The sequence below is a fragment of the Lynx rufus genome, unplaced genomic scaffold, assembly GCF_022079265.1.
Source record: "Lynx rufus isolate CCGP_SWC_20201006 ecotype Redwood Valley unplaced genomic scaffold, mLynRuf1.p SCAF_23, whole genome shotgun sequence".
Lineage (NCBI taxonomy): Eukaryota > Metazoa > Chordata > Mammalia > Carnivora > Felidae > Lynx > Lynx rufus.
Window position 1 is genome coordinate 22,216,392 of NW_025814838.1, and position 6,026 is coordinate 22,222,417.

The following is a 6,026-nucleotide window of genomic DNA, read 5'->3' on the forward strand; positions in this document are numbered from 1 at the left end:
CAGGAGTAGATTCCTTAATGCCCCTTACCCATTTAGCCCATCCCCCCTCCCACAGCCCCTCCAGTAACCCTCTGTTTGTTCTCCATATTTAAGAGTTTCTTATGTTTTGCCCCCTCCCTATTTTTATATTATTTTCACTTCTCTTCTCTTATGCTCATCTGTTTTGTATCTTAAAGTCCTCATATGAATGAAGTCATAAGATATTTGTCTTTCTCTAATTTCGCTTAGCATATTACCCTCTAGTTCCATCCACGTAGTTGCAAATTACAAGATTTAATTCTTTTTGATTGCCACATTGTATATACATACCACATCTTCTATATCCAGTCATCCATCGATGGACACTGGGCTCTTTCCATACTTTGGCTATTGTCGATAGCGCTGCTATAAACATTGGGGTATATATGTCCCTTTGAAACAGCATACCTGTATCCCTTGGATAAATACTTAGTAGTGCAATTCCTGGGTTGTAAGGTAGTTCTATTTTTAATTTTTTGAGGAACCTCCATACTGTCTTCCAGAGCGGCTGCACCAGTTTGCATTCCCAACAGCAGTGCAAAAGAGATCCTCTCTCTCTACATCCTCACCAACATCTGTTGTTGCTTGAGTTGTTAATGGGAGCCCTTCTGACAGGTGTGAGGTGGTATCTCATTGTGGTTTTGATTTGTATATCCCTGATGATGAGCGATGTTGAGTATTTTTTCATGTGTCGGTCGGCCATCTGGATGTCTTCTTTGGAGAAGTGTCTATTCATGTCTTTTGCCCATTTCTTCACTGGATTATTTGTTTTTTGGGTGTTGAGTTTGATAAGTTCTGCATCTTCCTTTCCAATTTGGGAATGAACCAAAATGATTGAAGAAAAAATCCATCATGGGAAAACTTTTATGTAAAAAAAAATTAAATATGCAAAACAATGTTATACATGCAATGCTATACACTTACTGGTACACACATACATTTACTTAATGCTTCAATAAAGCCAGGATGTCCTAGGCATCTTTGTGTTAATTATTGAAGTTTCTTAAAAACCTCATAAGGTGGGCTTTATTTATTTTTACTCTCAGTGAGAGTGATTTTTTTCTTTTAAAAATTTTAACACATGTATAGTCTTTCTGTGCTGATAGTGCTCTCACAACCATGGTGAATGTTCCTAAAACCTGCCGGACTTTCTGAAAGAAACGTGGCAAGCACCAACCCCACAAAGTGACACAGTACAAGAAAGGCAGATTCTCTTTATGCCCAGGGAAAGCGGCATTGTGACAGGAAACAGAGTGGCCATGGTGGGCAAACTTAGCTGATTTTCTGGAAAAAGGCTAAAACTACAAAGAAGATTGTGCTGAGGCTTGAATGTGTTGAGCCCAACTGCAGATCTAAGAGAATGCTGGCTATTAAGAGATGCAAACATTTTGCACTGGGAGGAGATAAGAAGACAGAGTCCCAAGTGATCCAGTTCTAAACTTCATATTTTGTTACATTATGAAGATAATAAAATCTTGAGGTTATGTTCACTTCAAAAAAAAAAAAGATTTAACACATGTATAGATTTGAGTAATAATCACCATACTCAGGACACAGAATCGTTCAGTCACCCCCCACAACCCATTGACCCTGGCAGCCACTGATCTGCTCTCCATCCCTACAGAGATGAAAATATCATATAAATTGTCTTTTTTAATAATATCACCTAAGTGGAATTTTACTGTATGTAACCGTTTGAACTAGTACAATGCTCTTGAGATTCATCCAAGTGGTCATGTGTACCAAAAGTGTGTTCCTTTTTATTCCTGAGTAACATTCTACTGTACAAATGTACCACAGTTTGTCCATTCATCTGTTGTGGTTGTTTTCAGTTTATGGTGATTATGAAGGGAAGTTCTACAAGTATTTGTGTTCCGGTTTTTGTGGGAGCATGTTTTTATTCCCCTAGGATAGGTACACAGGAATGGGATTTCTGGGTCACACTGTAAGTGTATGTTTAACTTTATAGTAAATTGTCAAATGATTTTCCAGAATGGTTGTATCATTTTGCATTCCTAGCAGTGATGTATGACCTCTCCAGTTGCTCCACACGTTTGCTACTGGTTGGTATTTTATTTTTATTTTAGCCATTCTCATAGGTGTGTAGTGATAGCTTATCCTAGTTTTAATTTGCATTTCCCTAATAGCTAATGATGTCAAACATCCTTTCTTGTATTATTTGCCGTTCTTATATCCTCTTTGGTGAGGTGTCTGTTCATGACTTTTGCCCATTTTTAAATTAAATTTGTGGTAACGTAATTGCAGATTCACACACAGTTATAAGAAATCATATAGAGAGACTCATGTATTCTTACCTAGTTTCTTTCAGTCATAACAGGATGCAGAACTATATATATAGTGCATTCTCACAAGTCAGAAATTGCGGTACAACCCACCAATCTTATTCACAGTTCCCCCATTTTACTTGCAATTATGTGTGTGGTGTGTACGCATGTGTGTATGTATATTTAGTTCTCTACAATTATATCACATGTGTAGGTTAGTATATCCTCACTACAGTCAAGATAAAGAACAGTTCCATTAACATAAGGATTCCAGAGGTTGCCTTTTTATAACCATACCCACCTACCTCCTGCTCCCACCTTAACCCCTCGTAACCACCAATCTGTTCAGCATTTGTAAAATTTTGCCACTTCAAAAACTTAATATAAATGGAGCCATATAGTATAGGACCTTTTGGGATTGGCTTTCACCACTCAGCATAATTTATTGGGGATTCATCCAACTCTTTGCAGGTTTGCATGCATTGGTAGCTCATTCCTTTTCACTGCTGAATAGTAGTCCGTAGTATTTAAATAGTTAAACCATGATTTAACTATTCACCTGTTGAAAGACATGTGGACTGTTTCCAGTTTTTGGCTATATGAATATAGATGTTATTAGTATTTGCGTATGTTTTTTGTCTAAATATAAGGGTTTTGTGTTGTGTTTACTTTGATTTACATTCATTTTATGCAGAATTTACTCCTGGGCTTTAAGTTTTTGTTTCTTCAGTTTCTTCTAGGGTATCTTTTACTTCTCAGTAACCTCCTTTCCCGGTTTCCAAAAATCTGCTCTTTTTCAGTAAGGATCATCTCAATATGCCAGGGAGAGCTTATGTATGGGTTAATCTGACCATCAGCCCTGTAAGTTCTATACTGTATCTTGGGGGCTTTTTTCACTAGGATGTGCTCAATGACCAGAGAATCTACATCTAAACACTTAAGTTCAGCATCACTCTATGAATTTGTACGCATGTGCAGTAAAAATTCAGCACTCTTTTTGGGCCACTGACCCTGTGTCCAGCCCCAGAGTTTGGCCTGGCTACATCTACCAATTCCACCACTGTAGTGATGGAATGGTACACATCGTTTCTGCAAAGTGGCATCTTTCAGACACTTGGTGGCTTTTCGGGTATGTACACCTTTGGTAGCCTAAGTAGTTTCACACGTGTTCTTAAAGTGAACAAAGATCTGAATCTCCTGATTTGCATGATCTTGTAGGGTTTTCTGGGTCAAGTGAATAGCGAGACATTTTCAGAGATCACCTCAAGCCATTAAGGTTTTATTTTTCAGGATGAATGCCCAAGACTTTAATTGCTGGTTCTTATGGTAGTTGCATGTTTAGTTTCATAGGCAACTATCAAGATGTTTTCCAGAGTGGCTGTATCATTTTATATTACCCTCACCAACATATGTGATCCAGTTCCTCCATATTCTTGCCAGCATTTGATGTTGTCACTGCTTCTTATTCTGGGCATTCTGATATGTGTGCAGTGATATCACACTGTGGTTTTAATTTCATTTCCCTGATGGCTAACAATGTTGAACCTCTTTCATTTGCTAATTTTCCATCTGCATATCCTGTTGTTTATGTCTTTTGCCCACTTTAAAATTGGACTGTTTGCTTATTGTTCAGTTTTGAGATTTCCTCATATATTCTAGATACAAGCCCTTTGGCAGATAGATGGTCTGCAAATATTTTCTCCTGTCAATAGCTTGTCTTTTATTCTTATTTTTATTATTTAAAAATTGTTATTATTGTTATTACTATTATTATTATTAGAGAGAGAGAGTTTGTGAGTGGAGGAGAGGGGCGGAAAGAGAGAGAGAAAAATCCCAAACAGGCTCCATGTTCAGCACAGAGCCCAATATAGGACTCGATCCCATGACCCTGGGATCACGACGAGAGCTGAAATCAAGAGTCGGATGCTCAATCGACTGAGCCACCCAGGCGTCCCTTATTCTTGTTTTTTATAACACCTTTATCAATATAATTCACACATGATACAATTTACCTATTTAAAGTGTGAGATGGATAGATTTTGGTATATTCACAGAGCTGTACAAACCATCTTCATAATCAATTTTAGCACATTTTCATAATCACGGAAAGAAACTTCATACCCATTGCCATTTTGACCCAACCTTCCCACCCACACCCAAGCTCTAGGCAACAACCAGTCTACTTTCTGTACAGATCTACTTATTTTGAACGTTTCATGTAAAAGGATTCGTATAATATGTGGTCCTTTGTGACTGGTTTCTTTCAATTGGCATAATGTTTTCAAGGTTTACCCATGTTATGACATAAATCGGTGCTTCGTTCCTGTTTTTTTTTTGTTTTTGTTTTTTTTTTATTTTAGAAAGAGAGAGCATGTTCATGCAAAAGTAGGGGGAGGGGAAGTGGGAAAGAGCAGGCTCCATGCCCAGAGCACAGCTTGACACAGGGCTCAATCCCACGACCCTGGCAGCCTGACCTGAGCCAAAATCAAGAGTCGGACGTTCAACTGACTGAGCCACCCAGGCACCCCAGTACTCCATTCCTTTTATTTCTGATTGACATTTACGTTATTTCCACTTCTGGCTGTTGTGAATAATACTGCTATGAACATTTGTGAATGGGTTCTTGTGTGGACATGTTTTCACTTCTTTTGGATACATACCTAGTTTTGGAATTATTGGGTCAGACGGATGTTTAACCTTTTGAGGAACTACCAGTTTCTTTTTCAAAGCAGTCTTCTCATTATTTTAACAGTGACTTTCATGTGAAATTTAAAAAATTTAACAGAATCCAATATATTTGTTTTTTTACTTTATGGACTGTGTTCTAACATCATGTCTAAGAATTCTTTGCTTAATTCCAAGGTCACAAGATTTCCTCCTATTTTCTTCTAGAAGTTGTAGAGTTTTAGATTTTACAGTTAGGACTGTAACCAATTTGGGGTTAACTTTTATATAAGCTATAAGGTTTACATGGAGGTTCTTTTTTTTCATAAGGATGTCCAATTCTTCCAAAATCATTCATTGAAAAGACTGTCCTTTATATACTAAATTGTTTTTGCACCTTTGTCAAATATAATTTGGCCACAGACATAGAGATTCCAGGAAAAGAAAACTACCCACTAATGTTCCTTATGCATATAGATGCAAAAAATCCTCAACAAAATACTAACAAACTGGGGCGCCTGGGTGGCGCAGCTCGTTGAGCGTCCGACTTCAGCTCAGGTCATGATCTCACAGTCCGTGAGTTCGAGCCCTGAGTCAGGCTCTGTGCTGACATCTCAGAGCCTGGAGCCTGCTTCGGATTGTGTGTCTCCCCTTCTTTCTGCCCCTCCCCTGCTCATGCTCTCTCTCTGTCTCAAAAATAAATAAAAACATTAAACATTAAAAAAAAATACTAACAAACTGAGCCCGACAGCATATTAACAAGATTACATAGCATAACTAAGTAGAACTTATTCCCTGAATGCAAGGGTGATTCAACATAATGTTGAATTACATATAATGTAATTCACTACGTTATAAAGTAAAGGGAAGAAATGAATGATGCAGTAAAACCATTAGATAAAACCCAATACCCTTTCATGATAAAAACACTTAACAGACTAGGAATGGAAGGGAACTTCCTCAACATGATAAAAGGGTAATAATGATAATAATAATAATAATAATAATAATATCCCACAGCCAACATCATGCACAATGGTAAAAGACTAAAAGCTTTCT

The 6,026-nt window shown here is 37.6% G+C and overlaps 2 pseudogenes; one reads left to right on the forward strand and one right to left on the reverse strand.

Annotated features, from left to right (window-relative positions):
* Nucleotides 1-1,137: 1,137 nt before the first annotated feature.
* LOC124517748 (60S ribosomal protein L36a-like) lies at nt 1,138-1,456 on the forward strand (annotated as a pseudogene).
* A 1,533-nt stretch (nt 1,457-2,989) lies between these two features.
* LOC124518048 (60S ribosomal protein L17-like) lies at nt 2,990-3,628 on the reverse strand (annotated as a pseudogene).
* Between the last annotated feature and the right edge of the window lie 2,398 nt (nt 3,629-6,026).